The sequence below is a fragment of the Typopeltis vanoorti genome, chromosome 14 (genome assembly GCF_054136105.1).
Source record: "Typopeltis vanoorti isolate ZY-2024b chromosome 14, IOZ_Tvanoo_1.0, whole genome shotgun sequence".
NCBI classification, from domain to species: Eukaryota; Metazoa; Arthropoda; class Arachnida; order Uropygi; family Thelyphonidae; genus Typopeltis; species Typopeltis vanoorti.
The window spans coordinates 70,411,070-70,435,000 of record NC_143562.1 but is presented as its reverse complement, the minus strand read 5'-3'; the positions used below and the strand labels follow the sequence as shown (position 1 = coordinate 70,435,000).

Sequence of the window (23,931 nt, the reverse complement as noted above, 5' to 3'; positions counted from 1 at the left end):
AGAATTGAAGCTGTGATCGATGCTAATGGTGGTTATTTTGAGTAAATCTCGTTGATAGTATTGTAATTAACTCTGCCTGTAATGTTTTTTTGTCAATTCATTAAATTTAATAGATACAAAGAAGATTTTCTTTTTCCTTACTAAACTGTCAAATTTATCCCGAACACCCTGTATATATATATATATATATATATGTGTGTGTGTGTGTGTGTTAAAGATGCCAAGCTATTTTAATCCTGGTTTTACTCCATTTACACCTTTACCACGATTTGCCTAGACTTGCACTACTTTACGGGTCACCTAGACTTGCAATACATGCAGTTGTTGACTTATTTGTCTGTTTGCTTACTTGAGAAATGGAGTAAATCCAGGTTTAAAATATCTTGGCGTCTTTAACATATATTATACCCAAGGTAAAAACTTTCTACGTATATATATATATATATATGTTAAAGATACCAATCAATTTTAAAGCTTGTTTTACTCCATTTCTCAAGTAAACAAACAGACAAAATGTCAAGTTTGCGCCTGCACGTGATGCAAGTCTAGCTGATCCTACAGGTAGTGCAAGACCAAGGCAACTCTTGGTAAAGATGGCATAAGCTCTGATCACTAATCTTAATATTTACCCTTAATGCCAAAACACATCTCCTAGAGGAGATGCGTGACGTTTTGTATTAAAGGCAAGGGGGCCACTACCCAGACCGGTTTCGACTTTTATTGAGGTCTCATCAGTGGGATCCAGGTTAGAAATACCAAGATTTAGTAATACAGAGCTTATAAGTATTTTACCAAAACAAGTTACCATAAGGTATTTTAACCTTATTAAACAAAATTCTCTGGAGGAGATATAAATGTAGAAAGTATTTTACCTTGGGTATCATAAATGTTAACGATACCAAGCAATTTTAAAGCTGGTTTTACTCCATTTCCCAAGTAAGCAAACAGACAAAATGTCAAGTTTGCGGCTGCACGTGATGCAAGTCTAGCTGATCCTACAGGTAGTGCAAGACCACGGCAACTCGTGGTAACGGTGGAATAATGACATTTTGTCTGTTTGCTTCCTTGGGAAATGGAGTAAAACCAGGTTTAAAATTGCTTGGTATCTTTAACATTTATGATATCCAAGGTAAAAATACTTTCTACATATATATATATATATATATAATGTTAATCGATTTCAATGTTATGGACGGCAGTAGTCATCATGTCAAAATATTAAAAGCGATTCTGTATTACCTCCCCATCCACTTTGTTAAGAATCTGTGGAAAGAGGCGACAATAAGCGATTATATTTAATTCTTCATTTTGTTTAGAATTATTAGCACTACATTACCAACTGTAACATTATTTCATTTCCACAGTTATACGATGAACAGGATAATAATGATAAAAGAATTGGTAATAGAATGCAACTTGTTCTAAATATTCAAAGTAATTTTTGCTAATCGTCAGTTAGCAAATTGTTTATGTCCGGATGTGTTTGATTCATTACTGACGTAGATATAGTTTGTTTATTCACATATAATGATAGAGGCAACATTTCTTAACATTCTCGAAGAAAGTGTTAGGTTTGTTCTTTATATATAATATATAATTTATAATTATGATTATACCATATATATCATATATATGATATAATATCAACCATTTTTTAAATTTCTGTTGCATACTTTAACTTTTAAAACAACATTAAGTTTGATCATTTCAAGTGTTTGATCTTTCTACATTACTATCACCAGAGTGGATATGAAACAAAGGAAAATTCTTCAGGTTCCTGGTTAACTTCCATTCCTTTCTGCAATTGATTAGTTTAAATTAGGATTTTTAGTTCGGTGTTGGAATCTATTTCGATTAGGGTTCTTTTTTTATTATGATATAAACGTTATAGTGGTTCAAGTGGTATACAAATTATTTTAGATGATTAAATACAAAATCTCCTTCTCCGGAAACAGGAAAGCCACTTAAATATCCTGTTCTTTTCATATGCTTATGCAAGCATGGTGGATATTTAAGGAAGTATATTGTATATAATATTTCTGTGTAATTATGTAAATGCTATATAAAAACAGGATTTATATCCATGATAATATTTCGAGGCACCGATGTTTTCTTGTTTATAGATAATTTTAGCTAATTTTTTTCTAACGGAAACGGGCTTTTTTTTTGCTTATTTGAAATGAATGACACAATGTGTTTGTATTTGTTGTGCTTCAATGAAAATTTGTTAAAGAAATACTGTTCATATTCATAACACAGATGAGTTTTTTCCCTCCACAGATCAACGGAGTACAAGATTCCTGGTTCTAACTGGTTGCAATAACCACCTTTTTATTATAGCTGTTGTTCCGGACAGTGTTTATACCAATGTACTGATGGGTAACGGCTCTCTATGAGTGGTTTAATATGAATAGAAATGCCGAATATCCAACTCACTTACCCACAATTTAATGCCAAAAGACACGAATTTAAGACGGGTTATTGAGCGGAGTTGTTTTCGACATTAAGCATATATTACTATATTAATAGTTACCAGGAGGAGTACTTATTCTACATGGCAGGAGACATCTTTATGAAAATTATCAGCATCAGCATATTGTGAGATTAGTGAAGAAAATCAGATATTTGGAATTGTAGAAGCACAACATGATGTACGACAATTTGGTTCGTATGTGGAATTGAAACACAGAAGTCAGCTGCAACTGTGGACGATAAAATGGCCAACAGTGATGACTTCTTTGTTAAGTAATTGGACTGTAGAATATCATGCTTCACGAACAGGAATGTGAAAAGATCAGAGTGAGTTTGCGAAGTGGCGAGTGCACACAAGAACATTACTTAATGAAGCAGTCATATTTTAAACACAGGAAGGCGGAAGCATACGAGTCTACATGTGATATCCTCTGGCAAGTAATGTCGTAATCCACGAAGCAACAGTTATTACCACATTGGCTTTGAAAGTCCTCACTCACAGTGTGATGTGGACAGTAGAGGTGGTCAGTAGTCGATTGAAATTCGAATCCACCAATAATTGTCCGGACACTAACAATTTACATTTGATACCAGCAGGAGAACCCTAATATCGGCTATATCCACCTTTGGCTGTGATCACCAGCTGCACCCTTTGAGGGAGGATTTCCACCAATATGCAGCAGACATCAAGTGGAATTTGTCTCCATTCCTCCATCAAGGCAGCACACACACACAGTTCAGCGACAGACAGAGAGCGTTCCGTTCTGAACCACAATCACCGCTCCAATTCGTTCCATAGGTGTTCGATGGGGTTTGAGGTCAGGACTCTGTGCAGTCCAGAGCAGTCGTTTAACACCCATCTCTTCATACCATTCCATAACAACCGCAACTTTGTGCATCGGGTATTGTCGTCTTTACAGTAACACGGTTCCATTCTATTAAAATTCCACAATGTAAAATTCCTCACCTGATTATTCAGTGAGCTGCCTACATGGAACTACGGGCATCGACCAGTGGTCACACTCCAAACCAGCTGAATGCACCTCACACCATTACTCTTCCACCACCAAACTTTATGCAACACAATGTGGTAACAAGAGTTCACCCGGCTGCCTCCACACCCACACCATGCTATCAGACTGGAAACAAGTGAACCTTGATTCGTTGCTCCAGAGTAACGGTTTCCACTGGTCAATTGTCCAGATCACACACTCTTAGCAGCGGTCCAGATGAGCCGACTTGTTCTTTGTTGCGATGTTCGGCTTGTATGCCACTTCGATTTCTTGGAAACCCAGCAAATGGAGTTCTTTTCGTATAATATTAGTGCTCAGCATGTGGTTACTGGCGTTCTGGAACTAATCACGGATGGGCTGTGACCGATTGTAGCCTTTTTTGCGTGCCATCCGTTTCAACACCCTCCTGTCCCTGTCAGTCATTTTTGGCGGCGGCACTGCACTAGTGATCCAAGAACGTGTTCAATTGTTGATCACTTCGCAAACTGATGATTTGTGATGCTGCAGTTGAGCAGCAATGGCACGTATGGACGTACACTAATGTGACAGCACACGATGACACCTCTCTCGAAGTTACTAAGTTCACGCTTTGTTTCCATACCACCTGCGCGCATCTTCTACGATGAAATACTGCTTCCTACTATTTGCATACCGGTTTTTATGTTATTAACAAACGAGGAATGTTCCATAACTTCAAATAACAGGGGTGTCCGGATAACTATTGGTAGAGTGTGTTTATACCCATTTGCTCCTTTTATTTTCATATATAGAGTAGGTGAGGCTGTTTGATCTATATCTAAGTCATTTAGAGATTGAGAGGGCAGTTCATTCTCCGCTGGTCGCCAATCAGAATCAGTGATAGTTAGCCCAAGCTATCATGAAGACTATCATTAAATGCATTTAATACCTCGCGGAAAAGTGTGATTCCATCTTTGAATAGAGAAGGTTATTCCTCTCGTGAAATTGGAAAGGATATCCTGCTGCTGTCAAAATTGAAGGATACCGGATCTTCTGAAAGGAAGAGGCAGACAGGAAGAAAGTCACTGTTCGCACCATGTCAAAATTGAGTTCTAAAGCGGGTCTGTTTCAAAAATCGCCGTGCGTCGTCCAGGAACTGAAACAGGACTGGGATGAATAAAATTAAGGGAGCCTGGCTCCCAGGCTCCCTTAATCCCTTAGTGTCTGGTGTGAAGAGAGTCACATTCTCAGTCAGTCGGATGATATGCAGCTGCAAGTCGTATCAAGATGTTGATTGTTTGGATTTCACAAAAGGTTCAGTGAATGCACAAGTGTTCCAGAAAATTTTAGAATACGAATTGCTGCCTACTATCAGAGACCACTTTACTGTAACGAAGAACTGCTTTCAGGATGAATTTTCCCCTTATCAAAGCGAAAAAGTGTAAGTAATGCTTTTATAACCCTAATGTACCATATAAATTGAGATTAGTACTTAAAAAGTGGTTCAATATTTGTTCAATAGTGGTTAAAAAGTGGTTCAACGGACACTCGACTAAGCGACTACCATATCCAGGAAACAGCTCAAATCTCAACGCATTCAGAATTTCTGGTAACAAATGGAGACAGAAATACGCAAGAAGCTAAAGATACCTCGGGAGCTCCAAGATGCCGTTATAAGGGAATCATGAATTGACAGTTGCATCCATCACGAAATTGGTTTTGTCAATTTCCCGCCAATTCCCAACTGCAATAAAGGCAAGAGGAGTACCAGTTAAGTACTAAACAGTAAAAAGTAAATTTTTAGCTTAGAATGTTAGTAAAACTGTGTAGCTGAACAAAATTTTGATAAGGTATTTGTTTTTCCAGTGAAAATATCACTGTCCTCTACATTTTGAGTTCAGAATCATATTTGCAAATTTGTCAAGTTATTTGTCATATCCTAATTATGTCACATCTTATACACTACTCAAAACAATTAGGGAATATTTTAGTTTTTGGATAATTATAAATTTCTGCAAATACCATATATGTCGGCATATAAGACGACTCTCAAATACTACAGAAAACCCCTCGAAATCATGGGTCGTCTTATACGGCAAGTATAGAAATCAAAGCTTAATTTCTTGGATTTAGGTAGTTATAATGCATTGTTATATAAGAAAATAGGCAGTGTTTATAAACAAATCAGATTAATTTTTTTCTTACATATATTTATTTAAAATATTACAATAGATGTAAGTCTTAAAAAACAAATAATAATTATTAACCTCAGTTTTCATGTTAATTTCATTCGTTACTTGTTGAAAGCAGTTCCTCAGATTCATTGTTTAAATAATCGCCATATGGATCCCATTTCGAATCCGGTGAATTAATTTCGTTTTCATCGTCATCAGTGTCCCACAGCAGACCATCTTCCGCACCATCCATAAGATTAGAGATACCACTTTTCAAATGATTTCATTACAGTCTCTACTTGTACTTTATTCCATGCTTTGATCACAAAATTGCACAACATATCAAGTGATGCAGCGCGCATAGATATACCGTTTGTAAATGAATTTTCACCATTCAACTATTCCACTCTTCTCGCATGTTAACTTTAAAGTTTGTTGAAGCAGACGTCTAGTCGTTGCAACAAAGAAGTTAAACCACCTGGTATAACAACAATTTTTGTGTTAATTTTTCCTAGAAGAAGACTTTTAGTATTCTCAGTTAAATGACTACGAAACATATTCCATAATAATAAACTGCGTTTCTTCATTATACCGCCTGGTCTCATGTTCCACACATTATTCCTCCACCATTTATCCACATAATTTCAAACCATTTTCATCCATCCATCCGTTTTCTTGAAAAAAAATACAAAAACACCTGAAGGAAATTTTTCTTAGGTTTCGTTTTATATTTGAAGATGATCATTGGTTTTAACTTGGTTCCATCAACCAAACATGACAAAACAACCGTAAACCTTGTTTGTTCATGACCTGTACTTCGAACTAGCACACTCTTACTACCTTCACTGTTTTATCACTTATCATATCAAAGCTCATAGGAGTTTCATCCATATTTCCAGCATTTGACAATAGAAATTTATGTTCTTGTCCCAACTGAATAATAAATTTATGCAAACTGGTAAGTTTGTGGTCAAGATCTGCTGGTAGTTTTTGATCAATTTTCGTTTTTTTTCGAATTACCAGATTTTGTCTGTTCATAAAACGATTACACCATCCTGAAGTAGCTTGCAATCCTATACTTTCATCCGGATTCAATCTTGACATTTTGGTGCGTATGTTTTAATCATATTTCTTGTAACAAGATAACCATTCTACCTTTGTTCGAATACCCATTCTGCAAGAAAACCAAAATATCCCCGAATTGTTTTGAGCAGTATACTAAAAGAGCCAAATATTAATAAAAATTAAAAATATTATATTACCTTCATAATTTGTGGCAGTTATGGCGTTATTGTACCTTTTTAGATAAGCATTCAAATTTAATTACCAAAAAAAAAGATGGTTACAGCAGATGATGCGGTTTCTATGAACATTACTCGGTGTGTATGTATATTAGAGACTAAGCGAAAAAGTGAAAATGAAAAATAAAAGACTAAGGACATTATTTGAATAACTAAATATGTTTGAGTATGTGTGTGTATCTTACATAAAACAAAGGAAATGATATATTAATGAATATGAGTTCCCTCCACTTTGCCCCAATAATAATAATTTTAGATTAGATTAGGGCAATGTTGTTTATGAAAAGGAAATGATATATTTATGAATATAAGTTCGATGCTATTATTCTCAATAAATGGATGATGATGCGGGGTATTCAATTGACTTCAAAGCTTTAGTTAGCTTTTCTGAAGCATGGGATTAACGATTAACTAAAACTCTTTTTTTTCTGTTTCTTAGCGTTTGTTACTATAGTTTTCCATAGTTCAGTATTTAATATTCTCTAACTGTTCAGATGTTTACTTTATATGGCAATTCGTTGAGTAATGTGGGTATAAGATGCTCCCTCATGGCTGCTCCACACAAATTTCTATAATGCCTGTAAGAGGCGTTAAGTTTGTGAAGATTGTCTGGGGTTCATTTATTTTCTGGTGTGTATTGAGTCTTCCAAGCATCGTTGAACCAATTCTTCTGTGAAGTTTTTCTAAATTTGATAAGTGACTGTTTGCTGTGTTTGCGTAGACAGTTATACAGTACCTTAGTATTGTTTCACAATTTCCATGATGTATGAGTTTTTTCCACTATGGTCAGCATCATGTATTTTGCTTCGAAGAGTTTTCCAGAAATAGTGCATAGTTTGTTGTGAAGGTATTCTATGGTTTCATTCCATTTAACGTTGTTATCAATGTATAAACCGAGCTATTTAGCGTGTGTTACGGGTGTTATTTCGGAACAATGGCAGTTTCCATCGTTAATAGTGCATGGTGCATGATTATAGGGTTCTCTATTATTAGCACTTGCGTTTCCATGTTGTTTACTATAATTGAATTGTGATAGAGGTAGTTAATTTTTTTTTTTAGGTAATGTTGTGCTTTGGAGAGTGCAGTGTTTATGTCTGTGTGGATTGTTAGCAGTGACGTGTCGTCTGCGTGTTGATATATTTTACTTTGTAAGATTTGAATGTCATTGGTGTATATGTTGAACATTGTGGGTGATAATATTGCTCTTTAAGAGACACCTTGTTGTATTTGTATTCCCCTGTTGTGATATGTGCCTATTTTTGTTACTTGCTTTCTGTCTGTGAGATAATTCCCAAACCAGGTATGCACTGTCCCTCTTATTCCGACTGAGTGTAGTTTGGACAGCAGTATTTCATGGACAGCAGTAATTTTGATACATTTATTAAATGTATCAAAATTTTGGTAACATCAAGGAGTATGTGGACAACAAATGAACTAAATAAAGCTTTTGTTTTTATTAACAGCTTTATTTAGTTCATTTGTTATGTCCTCTAATAATATGGTTGCGCACTTCGTTTTCTGGAAACCGTACTGCTCTTTTGAAATGATGCTATACGTGTGTGCGTGTGCGCGTGCGTGCGTGCGTGCGTGTGTGTGCGCGCGCGCGCGCGAGCGCGTGCGAGAGAGAGAGAGAGAGAGAGAGAGAGAGAATCCTTCATTTCTCTAATACTTGGATACAGGAGGAAAGTGCATTTTTTGCTGTTGAATTTGGGTTAATAGTGATGTGTTTTGCCTAACAGAAAGGTATCATTTTTTTATTTGTATGACGTTATTAGTGAAGGCGTAGTTAAATGATTCTGCAAGTTCCTTCTGGTTCTTCTCTTGACCGACGTTTTTGATGATAAAATCTTGTGGAGAAATTTAACTTTTTCGAGTTAATAGTTCATTAAGCTTAGACCATGTTTCGTTCATATTGGCACTGTATTCCGCAGATTTCTAAAAGTAATAGTGTCTTTTGGTATTCCTAAATATAGATGATAATTGGTTTGTACTTTTGTACAAAGTTTGTAGGTGAATGTCTTCTGGTGACTCTTTTACTCTCTTCCACAGAATGTCTTTTATTGGAATACTGTTAAGGATGTACTCATTTAACCAAGGATTATTTGATGCATGTCTCTTTTTTTTCTTCGATGTTTTGTTGTTTTTCTGTATATTCCTGTAAACAGAAATTTGAGGCTGTCGTATGAAGTTATTGGATCATTTATAGTAAGTATCTTGTTCCAGTTTGCGTCTTCTAGACGGGAAGGACCATTGCATCATAGATTCTTACTTTTCTTACTTTGTTGACGTCTCTTGACTTCCATATTTTATTTAGTCGTCCATTTAGTCGTGCCTTTTACTATATTTTTACTGCTACTTCTTCTCTTCTACTACTATTATTACTAATAATAATATAATGATAACCTAATAGCAATATATAAGTGTAAGATTTGACAAAGATTAAATCAATTAATAACCGATATTTTATTTGAATTTTCTTTAGATTCGTGATGTGTTTGACGAATGTGTTCAGAAATTCATTCTAGAGAGCAAAGATCTGATGCTCAGTTATGTGAGTCTTATTTTGCAGGAAAAGCAGAAGGAAGTGCTCTGGGTGAACAAGTGGGTGTTCTTTTACTTTGAGTTGATTTTATATAAACTACAATTTCTATGAATGCAGAGAAATTGAATTAATTGGAAGGGTTTATAACCGAATAAAGCAAACACGCATTTTAGTGTCTAACAGCCACTTAATCTCACAAATCACATATATGTATCAAGCGCTATTACCAGTTTCATTCATTAGCAACATAACAAATTTATATAACGATACAAATATTGAAATTAAAGGTCGTGTATATTAATTCAGAAATGGTATATTTAGGAGTTTAGATTTCCCTTGTTCTTGTCCTCTGTCATAAATTCATATCAGTATATGAGTTGATGTCGTAAACTGCGCTAATACATCCCTAACCTAGCTTCTTTCAGAAGAAAATCCAAACTATCTCTTTTGAGTTATCACTACTTCAAAATTTAGCCTCGTGAATGGCATCTAATTCGATTTAATGACAAAGTTTGGCTCTTGTATTATGAGAATTAAAAAACAGAATTAATGCATAAAGATCGGATTCCAGATTGAAATAATTTAAGCTTAATATAAATCCGTTTAGATGAAGCAGTCTAGAGGGAAGCTATCAATGGTTGAACGATAACCTTCATTATTTATTCGGTATCGAAGATATCATTTGTTTGGTAACAGTTCTATTTGAATGCCGTCTAAGAGGTGAAGAACAATTCTTAGGGGTTTTTTTTATAAGAAGTTGAGGTAACCGGTCTTATACAGAGATGGAATAATTTTGTGCCAGAAATCTCGTCTTTCGCATTCCGAAATACAAGTAAGAACAATACGCAGTATTTACAAAAATACAACTACTGGCTTCATAGCCTAAGACACTTCGGACAAAATTCCAAACACAAACCCAAAGCCGTGTCTTTAACTTAATTTTAATTTTCCATATTCCCCACAGAATATCTGTTAGTATTCGGTTACGAATAGAAGCGGGTATCATAGTTTAAATTTATTTTATTATTATTTTTTTTTAGAAAGAGAGATAACTATTACCACCTTTCTTAATATTCTGGTGTTTTAGTGCATTTCATCAGCATACTGGATCGAAGTAAGGGTTCTTAATAATGATCTTTCTGTGTCCGTATTCGTATGTTTTGTGTTGTAGACTGTGTAGAGTTTTGGATATTGAAGAGTGGAGTGTGTTTCGTCAGAAAATACCTACTTACTTCAACTGACACGGAATCAGATCGAACTACTCAGTCATCTGGGGATAAAATACAAGAAACTAATCGGTTTACCAGAATCACCGGCAGACATACGATATGGGAATACGGAATAACAACCCATTCCGTCAAATGTAATTTCGAAAGTCTGCATGTTCTACACATAAGCCCAAAACAGGAAAGAACAGAAACGTTTAAGTTTAATTGTTCATGAAGGATTGAATGTATTTTTTTCTCCTTTCATCCTATCTTCAGACCACGTGTATACACCCCAGCATTCTATAATTAAATGAAAAAATATGCAAAAATTAAGAAGGTGTTAGCAGACCTAATCTCAGGTTTCTTGTGTCTTTTGCTAATCTTTCAAGAAGAAAGATAAGCAAAACAAGAGTACTTTGCCAAGTTGGCAGGAAACAGACCCAATGTACGACAACCAAGTAGGTGGTTAGATAAAGTAAAAAGTTCCTTCTTTTCTTCTCTCTCCCATCATCTATGTGGATGATGATGATCAGGCCGAATGAACTCTTCTCTCCCTGTCTGTCTATCTGTCTCGTTTACCTTCCGTCGTTGTATAAAGGGCTTTGGTAATTTTCTGTTCCAATTCTGGTCACATAGTCAAATCATCACAGTCTTCTTTCTTGGATATTGTCTATTATTGTTACTTATGATTTAGTCGCTTCCTTATGTCTTAGTCTGTCCATCAGGGATACTTCAAGTATTCTTCTTCGCTACTCCCCTTCAATAATTTAAGTTTTTTTCTCTTCAGCGGATGTGAGATTCAAGGATTCATTTCCATAAAGAAGTATTGGAAGGGAAGGACCATTGCATCATAGATTCTTACTTTTCTTACTTTGTTGACGTCTCTTGACTTCCATATTTTATTTAGTCGTCCAAACGTTTCTGATGCTTGACTGATTCGTCTGTTTATTTGGTTTGTAATTTGACTGTTGTACTCAATCACTCCTCCGGTGTAGTTGATGTTTACTACCTATTCTAGATTCTTACTATCAATTTTGATTTTCAGATTGGTGTTTTTTTTTCCTATTCCCATAATTTTTCTTTTGTCTATATTCCAAATTTTATACATTTGGAATATAGACAAATATAATTTATATTATACAATTTACATTATTTATTTTATCAAAAATTCGTTGTAGATCTTCTCCGTGCTTGCAAGTAATTTAATGTTTGTCTGCAAATTTTAAATTTGTTATATTTTCCATATAACTTGATTCCGGTATCTTCTTTATTTAAGGACTTACTAGTTGCTTCTTCCAATGTAAGACTAAAAAGGTCCAGTGAGAGATTGCATCCCTGTTTTAATCTACTCTCTGTGTGGAACCAGTTGGTTAAGGTGTCCTCCGCTGCACTTTCAGATTTCCGGTATAGATTCTTTATTATTCATATAATTGTGTTGGGAATTCCAAATTCTTTAATTCTCTCTTAGAAGAGAGAAATATCAGATAATAATATTGGAGTCTTGACAGATAACAGATTAATTTGGAGGAAAATTTTTTGATGGAAGTCAGTAATGATATAACGTTTTATTTGGTACTGTCATAATATTCCGTACAATGGAATATTATCAAGACTAAAAATTTTTGATAAACACCCAGAACAAAAATGATATTAAAGCACATGATGTTACCACAAAAAAATGAGGTTGCAGCGTGGCAATGAAGTAGCGTTGTAGTAAGTGTATACCACTTCCTGGGGAACACAAATAAGTAGAGTAATATGTCAGTTACATGGTTCAACCTCAATTCCTTCACGTTGATTACCACAACTTTTTAGCACACCCCTTATATATAAATATATACATTTTTTGATGATATCTATTAAATAAATAAATATTTCTTAGAAAGAAGTCAACGAGTACCCACATGGCTAGCTACATCGTATGACGAGTCACCTGATTTTGGCAGGTATAATTTTGAGGAGTATGATGCTCCCAAATCAGTGAAACTAAGTCCGAGTGAAATGGCTGAGAGAATGGGAACTAATGTTGCTTGAATGAGACCTTGTGATAGGATGCCATGTTGTAGGCCTATCTTTCGACAAATTTTTGAAACATTAGGCCATCTCATGTTAATAATGAGTTACATCATACCGAGATGGAAGCACAGGGAATCAACTGATTGTACCACCTGGAGTAGACGACTGGCCACACTCGCCGAACGTGAACGTAGGGTGCTACAAAAAAATAATATGTAATATGTAAATTCGTCGGCGACAAGTTGATTGCAGAGTTCCGGGCATTAACTGCAACAAGGAATAATCTGCACAGAAACATTCAGAACCGACATAACATGGGTTTCCATGGTAGGGTGGTAATATGCAAGCTGAACCAACGTGCAGCGTCCTCTTCAGTGATGCATAGAGTATGTACGGTGGGGCGTGGAAATTTGGAAAGCTGAGTTATGGAGCTACCAATAAACCGATTACCTCTACCGAGTAGAGGGAGGTATAGTTCCGTTTTACCTAGGACGTCCGCTGCACAGCAGTCCAGGTGATCATTTAATGCCTACATGGAAAATAGAACAAAATTCTCATTAATAGCTATCGTGCTTTAGCGGAACGTATGCCCCATAGGAATGCTGCAGTCACCGAGGCAAAAGGAAGTCCTAGATTTTATTAAGATGGATGTCATGGCTGTTTGTTACTCAAACCATGGTGATTGTTGATTTCTTTCCAAGCAGAGTTTATGCTGAATTCAGTAATTATTATTATTATTGCTGACACCACCAAGGAGTCCGAAGACTCATCGCGGGAGGACACCTCCAAATGTCTCAACTGATACAACAGTTTCAACCACTACACCGAACCTCTACTACGAATTATCTCCATCAACGCCATCTACCGCCCACCTTCACCACCACCACAACTAGTATTTTTTGTCTGTAAATTGGGTGCGTTCGGAAGGGCTGATTTGTCTGTATGCGGGCTGAAAAACCCGAGTTTCCGGGAGAAAAAAACCATGCTACATCCGTAAGAGATCGACATTTAATATATGTAAGCCTCTTTTGTAAACAAAAACACAAGACCTAATTATTTTAATTCCATTATAGATTTTCCGTTGCACCAATGATAGATACAAAAAAGATGTAAGTAGAATACTTTCATTATGATGAACTTATATATTTATAGTAGAAATATTTTATACTTCTGTAGTGGCTTAAAATTTCAAAAGCTTTGTGTGCATGTTATTTATGATAATCTGTTAAATAATAATTCGTTATTCTGTGTTCATTAAATATATACTCATTCTAATTTGTTCACAGTCAGACGGAAAACGTTTAATTACTGGTTTATCAGATGTTACATATTAAGGAGTGATATATAAAGTAACAAAATATTGATTATTATATTATTATATTATATAATTATATAATTGTATTATTATTATTATTATTATTATTATTATTATTATTATTATTATTATTATTATTATTATTATTATTATTATTATTGAGAGAGGGCGCTGTGTAGGCATACGAACGGTCGCACGGTGATATCGCTGCTCCAGTTTTTTATAGATTTAAAGTGGTTCCAACTCCTGTTTTAAGTTGAAAGTGCTCCCAAGTAACCCTACTTATCACGCCGAAGACAGTGATATAAAATTCAACGAGATCGGCTAAGAAGAAACCAAATTTTGAAGTGTTGAAAAGGGAACATAGAGGACCGTGTCAACAACCAGTGAAGAACAAAGGACGTCGCCATCTTTATAATCACGCCTCACTGCCTAAGGGAAGAAAGGTGAGTCATGAAGTGTATCAAATGCCTGGAGGAGTTATCGTCCAACGGAAATAATATAACTTGTACGAAATGCAGTAGGATTCTACACTTAAAATGTGCTGGCTTTTCAGAAACAACCGGGCAACATAAATATGAACCCGATGTAACACGTGAGGAATGGAAGTGTGTAATTTGCATGAGGAACAAAGAAACGCACGTAAGGCAGCCATCTACGATGCAGCCGATTATACCGGAGGCAAAATCCGATGACGAACTGAACAGACAAAAAAACGCAGGTGAGTCCTATAATTTAAACTCTTTAAGTATACTAATAGAAAACGGTCTAGTGACTATAAAAGCCAGCTTAGTAGATCTTGTGCAAGAACTCTTTAAGAAACAGAACGAACAAATAACAAAAAAATCTAGCGAATATGAAGATTTGGTAAAACATAATAATTTAGCAGTTATAGAAGTGTTGCAAACGGTAAAAGACATTAAAATGAGCATTAACGCACTAAAAGACAGGCAACACAATTTGATGAAAGAGACATCCGAACTCCGTCAAGAACTTCATTCTCTAAAACTACAATACGAACGTTTAAATCAGCAACAACATAAAAAAAAAAGATCTTGTCATAAACGGTCTTCCTGAAACTGCACCTACAGAAAACCTCAGAGACCTGGTTTTAAAATTAGGCCATGTAATTGATATCCCCCTACAGCTTAACGACATTCAGACTGTAAATCGGATACCTAGGAAGAGAAAAAACCAAGGCTTCCCACGACCTGCACCAGTCATAATTCGTCTTAAGAGCCAGTCCACAAGAGACAATCTCATAAAAACCAGCAGGCAGAAAAAACCAGTTGCCAAGGACTTGAACGCACAGCAAGACAATACACCAATCTTCCTATCCGAATATTTAACACCATTCAACCGGAATCTGTTGTACCAAACAAGAAAAGCAAAAATGGAAAAAAATTACCAATTTTTGTGGACCAGAGATGCCAAGATATTCATAAGGAAGTCACAAACTTCAAAGCCGATACAAATTAAAAGCACAGAAGACATAGAAAGGCTGCCACTGTGAAGAAAAAAGCCTCCTAAATAGTTCAAAAAGAAGCCCACAATAAAAAAAGAACGTGAACCATCAAGACAGATGCAATAACACAGGATATATCGGCAATTTCACTTTGATCCGACCTTTCAGATCATTCATTTGACCTCCCAAAGATCTGCCTACTTCCAACACAGCAACCAAATCAATAACAAATATATGTATATATAACCAGTATCACCCTCAGATAAGCTAATTACAAAGATTCGAGGGTGCAGTTGAGTTACATCCCAGTAGTAGTATTTATCTAACATTATTCACTTAACATTCTGTAATGAATACAAGTAGTAAAGAGAAAATGTGATGGTAATACTTCAATAATATATTTAAGTTTAAAATTATATATTTAATTTACAATTTAAATTTAAAAAAATTATTATTATGTAAACTGCAACATAAGTAATATTGTTTAACTTGCGAGTTATTAATAATAAACACGATTACTATGATTATTATTAATGGTAATAATACACACTTTTTACTCTTGTGTCAATGAAAAATTCTGCAAATGATAATGATATTAAGAGTAATTATAATTCTTACCGAACCATATATTCATGTAATTATTTGAGAGATAATAAACTATAAAAAAAAATTATTATTATTATTATTATTATTATTATTATTATTGTTGTTGTTGTTGTTGTATATATTATTATTGTATACTTTATGTACGAGAAAGTATTTGTTATGCATAATTGTGTTCATATAACGTATGTAATTTATCTGAGAAATAAAAAAATAAAAAAAAAAATATTATTGCAAGTTAAAAGACATAGTTCCCATACGTCTAAAAACTAATATACAAAGCACTATGCCAAAATATACTAAGATAAGCTATAACAACGTATGCGTTCTGTGCACCCTACAAATTAAATAGATTAATGTCGTACAGTACAAAATGACAAAACTGATCTTTTGGGAACAAAGAGAAAATCACGACCTTATAAACATTGCAATGTCAGAACACAAAATACTGACAGCAAAACATTGATGTCACTATGCAGACTTGCTAAAACATTATTTCGATGCCAACTACAGGACAGTCAGAAACACAAACCGTATAACTAGACCTCCGACTACTAATTATATCACATATAAATACAATAATCACTACGGAAAGGACTCGCGAAACTTCTACATCCCAGACATGATAAGCAAATTACCTTTTGAATACAGAAACCTTACAAACTACAATAGCCTGAAAAGAGCTCTAAGGACATACCATGAACAAGAAACGCGCACCCAAAATACCATGCAAACTTAATGAAACACAATATATTCATTCAGGCTTCCAGTTCAGCGACGCATCAATACATTCCAAGTTATTGTGTGTGTGTGTGTGTGCGTGCGTGCATGTGCGTGTGTGCGTGTGAGTGCGTGCGTGTGTGCGTGTGAGTGCGCGCGAATTTCTCAATCATAGATTTCGTAACGTCCCAACACAGCAAAAATAAAAAAAAAACAATACATAATAACCAACTGGTGTCATCCTCAGATAAGCTTACATATAAGCTTTGAGGATGAAAGCAAAAGAAATTAGTTCTCTTAGATTATTATTATTATTATTATTATTATTATTATTATTATTATTATTATTATTATTATTATTATTATTATTATTAGAGGACGCTGTGTAGACAGACGGATGCATGTATGCTGTATTGCTGTTGCTGGTTTTATAGGTTTAAAGTGTTAATTAACTCATGTTTCTAACTTGAAAGTGCTACTATTTAATTCTACTACTCACGCTGAAGATAGGGAGGTTCAAATTACCAAAATCGGAAAAGTAAGGTTCAAATTCTCAGTGTCGGAAGTTCATAGAGTGTACTGCAGTCACCAGCCAACGAAGAACAAAGGACGTCGCCATTTTAAAAGTCGCACTATAGTCGCTAAGGGGAAGAAAGGCTAAAGGTGACGGAGACAGTGAAGTAAAACAAAATGAGCTGTAACAAATGCAACAAGCCATTAAGCGATGAAGGGGACGGCCGCATTGTTCCGGATGTAACAAAAAACAACACTTCCAATGTTCAGAGATCTCAGAAAGCACGTGGAAAGCAAAAGGAGCTGTGAAACGGACCGAATGGCAATGTCAACAGTGCCATGAGAAAACGAAGAACAAAGACCAGACACCAAAGAAAAGTAACGACGCACATCAAGGTAAGCCGCTTCCGGATCCTCAAAATTATAGATAACTTTGATTCATTTAAACTCATGGTGAAGGACTTATTAAATGCATACATGGATAAAATTAACAAAAAATTCGATGAGTATGAACATTACATACAGTTTAATAACGAGACTTCTGAACAAATGTTAAGAACCGTGCGAAAAATAAAGACGAAATTAACGGTAGCGATAGACACGCAAGAAACACTCCAACGCGAAAATCAAGAATTGATTGCGGAAAGAAGTAAACACACTCAAGAGTCAAATGGAACACACGCTACAAAAAGCAAGAAAAAAAGAACTTCAAATTGAGGGAATAACTAAAGAAAATACAGAAGACTTAAACAACATAATGCAACTGATCGGCAGCAAAATTGGAATTCAAATCGCAACCACAGATATCACTTATATCAACCGAGGCCCACAAAAAAAATAAAGAGAGACCGCCACCAATCATCGCTCGTTTCACCAACAGAAATCTGAGAGACTCCATTCTTACAGCAGGCAAGAAAACAAGGCCCACAACAGCGATCCTAACTGATAAGAAACTCCCAACACCAATCTATATAACGGAACACTGCACTCCATACTTCAAAAATCTTCTATACCAAGCAAGGAAGACAAAAACAGAGAAAAACTACAAGTTCCTGTGGACAAAGAATTCCCAGATATTTTTGAGAAAGAGCGAAAACACTCGAGTATACATAATTACAAGTGAATCCGACTTACACAACCTACCAATATAAACACTAACACTTTACATCCTTAAGAATAAGATTAGAACTCATTTAAAAACTATATAATGGAGATCTCAAACATAGGCGAACATATCCAGTCAGACAACATAAACTTCAAGGTCTTTGACTCTTTTAAGAAATGGTCAGACAACATTTCCACCAACACCAACTTCACAATCATACACACAAACATAAGAAGTATAAAAAACACTGGCTTACATTACTAACACAGCTCAATTATACCATGATAAATATAGATGCGCTAATACTGACAGAAGTTGCAATAAATGATACAGAAATGTACTCATACAACATAAATAATTATCACACCTACAACTTATGTATACCAAACAAAAGAGGAGGTAACATTGTGGCATCTATCAAAGAAAAATACAATTTGACAGAAAAACAAACTCACTTCGAACATGCGGAAACACTAATTTTAGAACTCACAAATAGCCACAATAGTATCAAATACACAATAAACACAAACCGAATATACAGACCCCCAGATAATAATCCACTCACTTTTCTTCACGAGTTAGAAATATGTATAAGCGACATCGAACCGCGTACAACACACAGGCTCATCCTAATAGGAGACATTAACATAAATACTCTAGACCACGCTTCTTCAACCACAAACACATATCTTGATATACTAAGTCAGTACAACATAAACCTTACCATTAACACACCAACAAGAGAAGAAATACTCAATAACTCACTAACACAATCATGCATTAATCATATCAACATACGGGCTCCCATCCATACATATACATCATCAGTAATTAACGTAAAAATTGCCGATCACTACTTTGACTCAACTTCGTTTTATTACGTTTCCTACCCCCCCCCCCCTCCCACCACCAAAAAAGTCGACAAAACTCGAGAGCTTTGTCGATGACCAAGTAAAAATACAGACTGGAATTCCCTACTTAAAATAAACGATCCTGTAACATTATACGAGAATTTTCAACTAAAGTTCACAGAAATATACAAAAACGCAACAAAACCTACACAAACGAGGCGACAAACAGACAATAATCCATCGATAAATGACGACATACTAAATACTATTACTGAAAAAGAAAATCTATGGAAAAAACTTAAAAAGTCACCCAGTTACACACATTTACAAACCTTATACAAAAACACAAGAAATAAACTAACAACAAAAATTCGTAGGGCAAAAAAAACGATACTACTTCCAAAAATTCATGGAATATAACAACAACATTAAGCAAACATGGGCAACACTCAACGAATTAATAACCCGAAAAAAGAAAACTTCAGCACAAGATTTTATTGCAAAAAGCTTCGGTCAGGACACAAACCAAGAGGAACTTGCAGACTCATTCAACCATGCTTTCACAAACAACATCACACAACTCAAAAAAGACAAACTACCAACGATCAACAAAAAACTACCAACACAAAGTCAACAACAAACTTATTTTCCACCCAAAACAAAACAGGAACTGAAAGAAGCAATCCTACAACTAAAACCAAATACCACTCCAGGAATAGACAAATTAAGACTCACGGATATTATAACACATTTTGAACAAATAAATCCAGTACTTTTGAAACTCGTGAACATAATATTCGACACAGACAATATTCCACAACAAATAAAAACTGCTGTTATTACGCCAATATACAAGCATGGCAAAAGAAACGATACTCAGAACTACAGACCAATAGCTACACTACCAGTCATCTCAAAAATTCTAGAAAAAATAACACACACTAGACTACAGAACTATTTACAGAAGTACAACATCATCTTCCAAAACGAATACGATTTCAGAAAACAAAAAGCACCATTACTTTATTAGAAGACATCGCCGACACAATAAACAAAGCTCTCGACGAAAACAAATACGCCGTCCTTATACTGCTGGACCTAACAAAGCATTTCACACACTTGAACATGACATACAACTCACCAAACTATACTCAATAGGTATAAGAGGAACAGTTCATACATGGATTAAGAACTACCTCTCAAAAAGAACCCAAGTATCAAAAATAGGTACATGTCACAGTCGGAATTTACAAGTAAAACCCGGTGTACCTCAAGGTGGCATATTATCACCCACTCTATTCAACATATATATTAACGATGTTCATAACATATCCATAAGAAGTCAAATATTTCAATACGCAGATGACACTGCACTACTAGCAATCCACACAGACATTAACACAGCTCGCAGCAAAGCACAAAAAGACTTAAACGAAATAACAACATACTTCCACCAAAACGCTATTCTAATCAACGGCACCAAAACACAGATGTTGATAATACACAACCCAAGAATCATACGCCCCGCATCAGTATCGATACATTGTCACACATACCGCTGCATCAACAGCAAAAATACCTGCCAATGTTCCGAAATCAAACCTGTAACACACGCAAAATACTTCGGTCTCTATATAGATTCCCAATTTATATGGACAAAACATATAGAATACCTACATACCAAACTCCGGATCATCGCAGCAAAACTCTTCCAAGTTAAAGACATTATTCCACCCATCATAAAAAAACTCCTATATCACGGTATCTGCGAATCCCTACTCAGATACGGAATAACAGTCTATTCAAATACATCGAACAGCCACCTAACAAAATTAGAAACACTACACAGGAAATTCGTGTCAACAGTGATCTGGACACCTTACACGCAACAACCAATATCCGACAAGCACATGGCGATACACAGAATTCTGAGCATCAAAAGGCTAAAACACTACATTACATTAACAAGGAATCATTTCAACATCATCTATCGAAATAACAGAGACACATATCGTATAACACGACCAACAACAACTCTCTACATCCCCACACCCTTCAACAACTCATACGGATCTTTTGTGAGATCACATCAGATACCCACGCAACTCAACAACCTACCAAGATAGTTAAAACACGTAGATAACTACAGATCATTAAAAAATGAACTCTGGAAAATATACCAACAAAGTTAAGAAACCATTAACACTAATATACACATCGCAAATCACTAGCATCCAATGCCTACATCCCATACATAAACATTAGCAACAACACAAATAGTGAAGGCTAAATCCCAATCTCTTCATAAAAGCTAACCTAAGTTGAAGTAGGTGGGATTAACTTGCCTCACTTATCTACAAGTAATGCTTATAAGCAAATGCAGAAATTTGTATGAATAATCACGCTTTCTCAAACTTAAAAAAAATAATAATAAATAAATAAAAAGAAAAGAAAAAAGAAAAAATTATACAAAATATTCTGTATAATCTTCATTGTTAATATTAGAAGAATATGTGTTGTAAATACATAATATAAAGGCAAAAAAGTATTACAAAAATTTTTAATTGAAATCCAATGTCGGAATTGCAGCAATTAGTGCTGAACTCTGTAAAATTATAAGAAGCAATGTCACACAAGATGTTTATTGTATGTATAAATATTTTAGCAATCAATAAAAAAAAATTATTATTATTATTATTATTATTATTATTATAACTACTACTACTACTACTACTACTACTAATAATAATAATAATAATAATACAATCTGAAACCTCCAGGGAGTAAAGGACTCATCGAAGTATGTTATAAATCACCCAAAGCAGCTGTCATATCTTCCCTTAAATTAATTCACACTAGATGTACACACTACCTCTAAAGACAAACTATTCCACTCACTCACTACTCTCTAGGAGAAAAAACCTAGCTCTTACTCCTTTCTCAAGTGCATTGTAACTTTTATGGATGTCCCGTGTTCTCCTCCACTTTCCATAAAACGAAAAAGGTCATCAGATGATATCCAATAACACTATTTAAATGTCCTTGCTTTTCATGTCATCGACACTAAAGAGAGTTCCTTGGAATCACTGCAGTAGGTTCAGATTTTTTTTCGAAATCGTGTGAAGCCATCGTCCTAAAATTAATCGGATAGGCTATAGCCTATTATTGAGTTTTAGGAAGTGATCGCCATCAAATGTTTATGTGTTCAATTAATTAATTATAGTTATACGCCGAAGTTTCTGAACTCTGATAATATTTCCTCTTAGTGTAAAGCCGCGACTAAGATGTGGTATTATACGTATGCTGTAGGACTCGTTCTTATATTCAAAATTTAAATGTCGTTTACTTTTTTTCAATCTGCATGTATTGTAAATGAAATATTAACAATATTTCTTGATATTTTAGGATCCTGAAATGAAACAATACGTCCCTCAAACAGAATTCTTGGTAAGTAATTACTCTGCTACTTTAACAACCGTCTGGTTTCTTTCTTCGACACAAACGCATTAAGTCAGAATTTATTATCACCATATTTAAGTTACAATATCTAATATTTCTTATTTTTCATTACATATTACCTGTATAAAGTGGTAATGAAATTATTTTTATTTTTAGAAAAATGACTCAGAAAAGACTTCACATAATTTATTTATGAAATAATCTTAACGTGTCATTTCTATTTCTTCAATTCCTTACTTTCTTCCTATTTTGATGCGCAAAAATGGATGTGATTATCACCAAATCAAAACAATTACAGTTCATAAATTACAATTTATATAATACGTTTCATAATTACATTTAGAAAATACTTTATAGTGCATATCAGGAATGTTATGTCTTTCCGTAAAATTTATTAAGAATGATTTTGTTTTTCTACTTTTCAGTAGCAGATGCAATATTTCATCAATTATTTTTTATTAATATACGAATCGGACCTACCGTGTAAATTAAACTAAACTTCATTGAAACTAAAATTATGGAACGAACCCTCTCAAGGAAAGAGAAATGCGTCTCTCTCTCAGTGCATATTTACTGATTGGACGTCTTTCTCCTTCCTACAAAATATTTACTTATAAGTTTATTTATATTTGTTTTATTTGTTTACTTGTTTTTCAGGAAGTGCACCAGATCTCTGTTCTCTCTCAATTTACCAGCATACGAAAACAGCATGAAATAAATTCGAGTTAAAAACATGCTAAATAGGAATTGTTTGCAAAGTATGAAATTACACAACCTTTTGAAGAGGATGCAGAACTCTGTTCAGAATTCTATAATGAAAAATATTTGTAGTTAAAATTAGTCAACTAATTATAGATAGATAAGAATAAAATGTATTTGAAAAGCATAGATGAAGGCTTTTATTTTTCATTTGTTTTAATACTCCGAACAGTGTCAAGGAAACAATCTTAAAATGGGAGAACTCATGAACATATTCGAAGGGAAAATTTACTTAAAGGTGAATAAACATATTTCTATTTACAGATGCATTTAAAATTCGTGCGGTTTTACTTTCACTAAGGACATGAAAGGATTTATGAAGGTGATTTCTTATCGTTTTATTCACGAGAATTTAGTAACTGTTAAGTTTATATTGTCAATTTTAATGGCCAATAAATTAGATATTGAGATCAGAACGCGTTGAAGTGAAGCATCATATTCACTTAATGATGAATCA

At 34.6% G+C, this 23,931-nt stretch overlaps 1 long non-coding RNA gene across 7 annotated transcripts in view; it reads left to right on the top strand.

Annotated features, from left to right (window-relative positions):
• LOC150099590 (uncharacterized) overlaps window positions 1-23,603 on the top strand; it is a 26,593-nt gene extending 2,990 nt beyond the window's left edge. The window contains exons 2-6 of one of the 7 annotated variants that reach the window (XR_016549380.1): window positions 4,966-5,213; window positions 9,401-9,519; window positions 13,758-13,793; window positions 22,662-22,703; window positions 23,373-23,603. This is a non-coding gene — a long non-coding RNA (uncharacterized LOC150099590). Of the gene's footprint in view, window positions 1-4,620; window positions 4,885-4,965; window positions 5,214-8,551; window positions 8,662-9,400; window positions 9,520-13,757; window positions 13,794-22,661; window positions 22,704-23,372 lie in introns of those variants that run through there. The other 6 variants (XR_016549381.1, XR_016549379.1, XR_016549378.1 and 3 more) reach the window with 6 other exon arrangements.
• The last annotated feature ends 328 nt before the right edge of the window (window positions 23,604-23,931 follow it).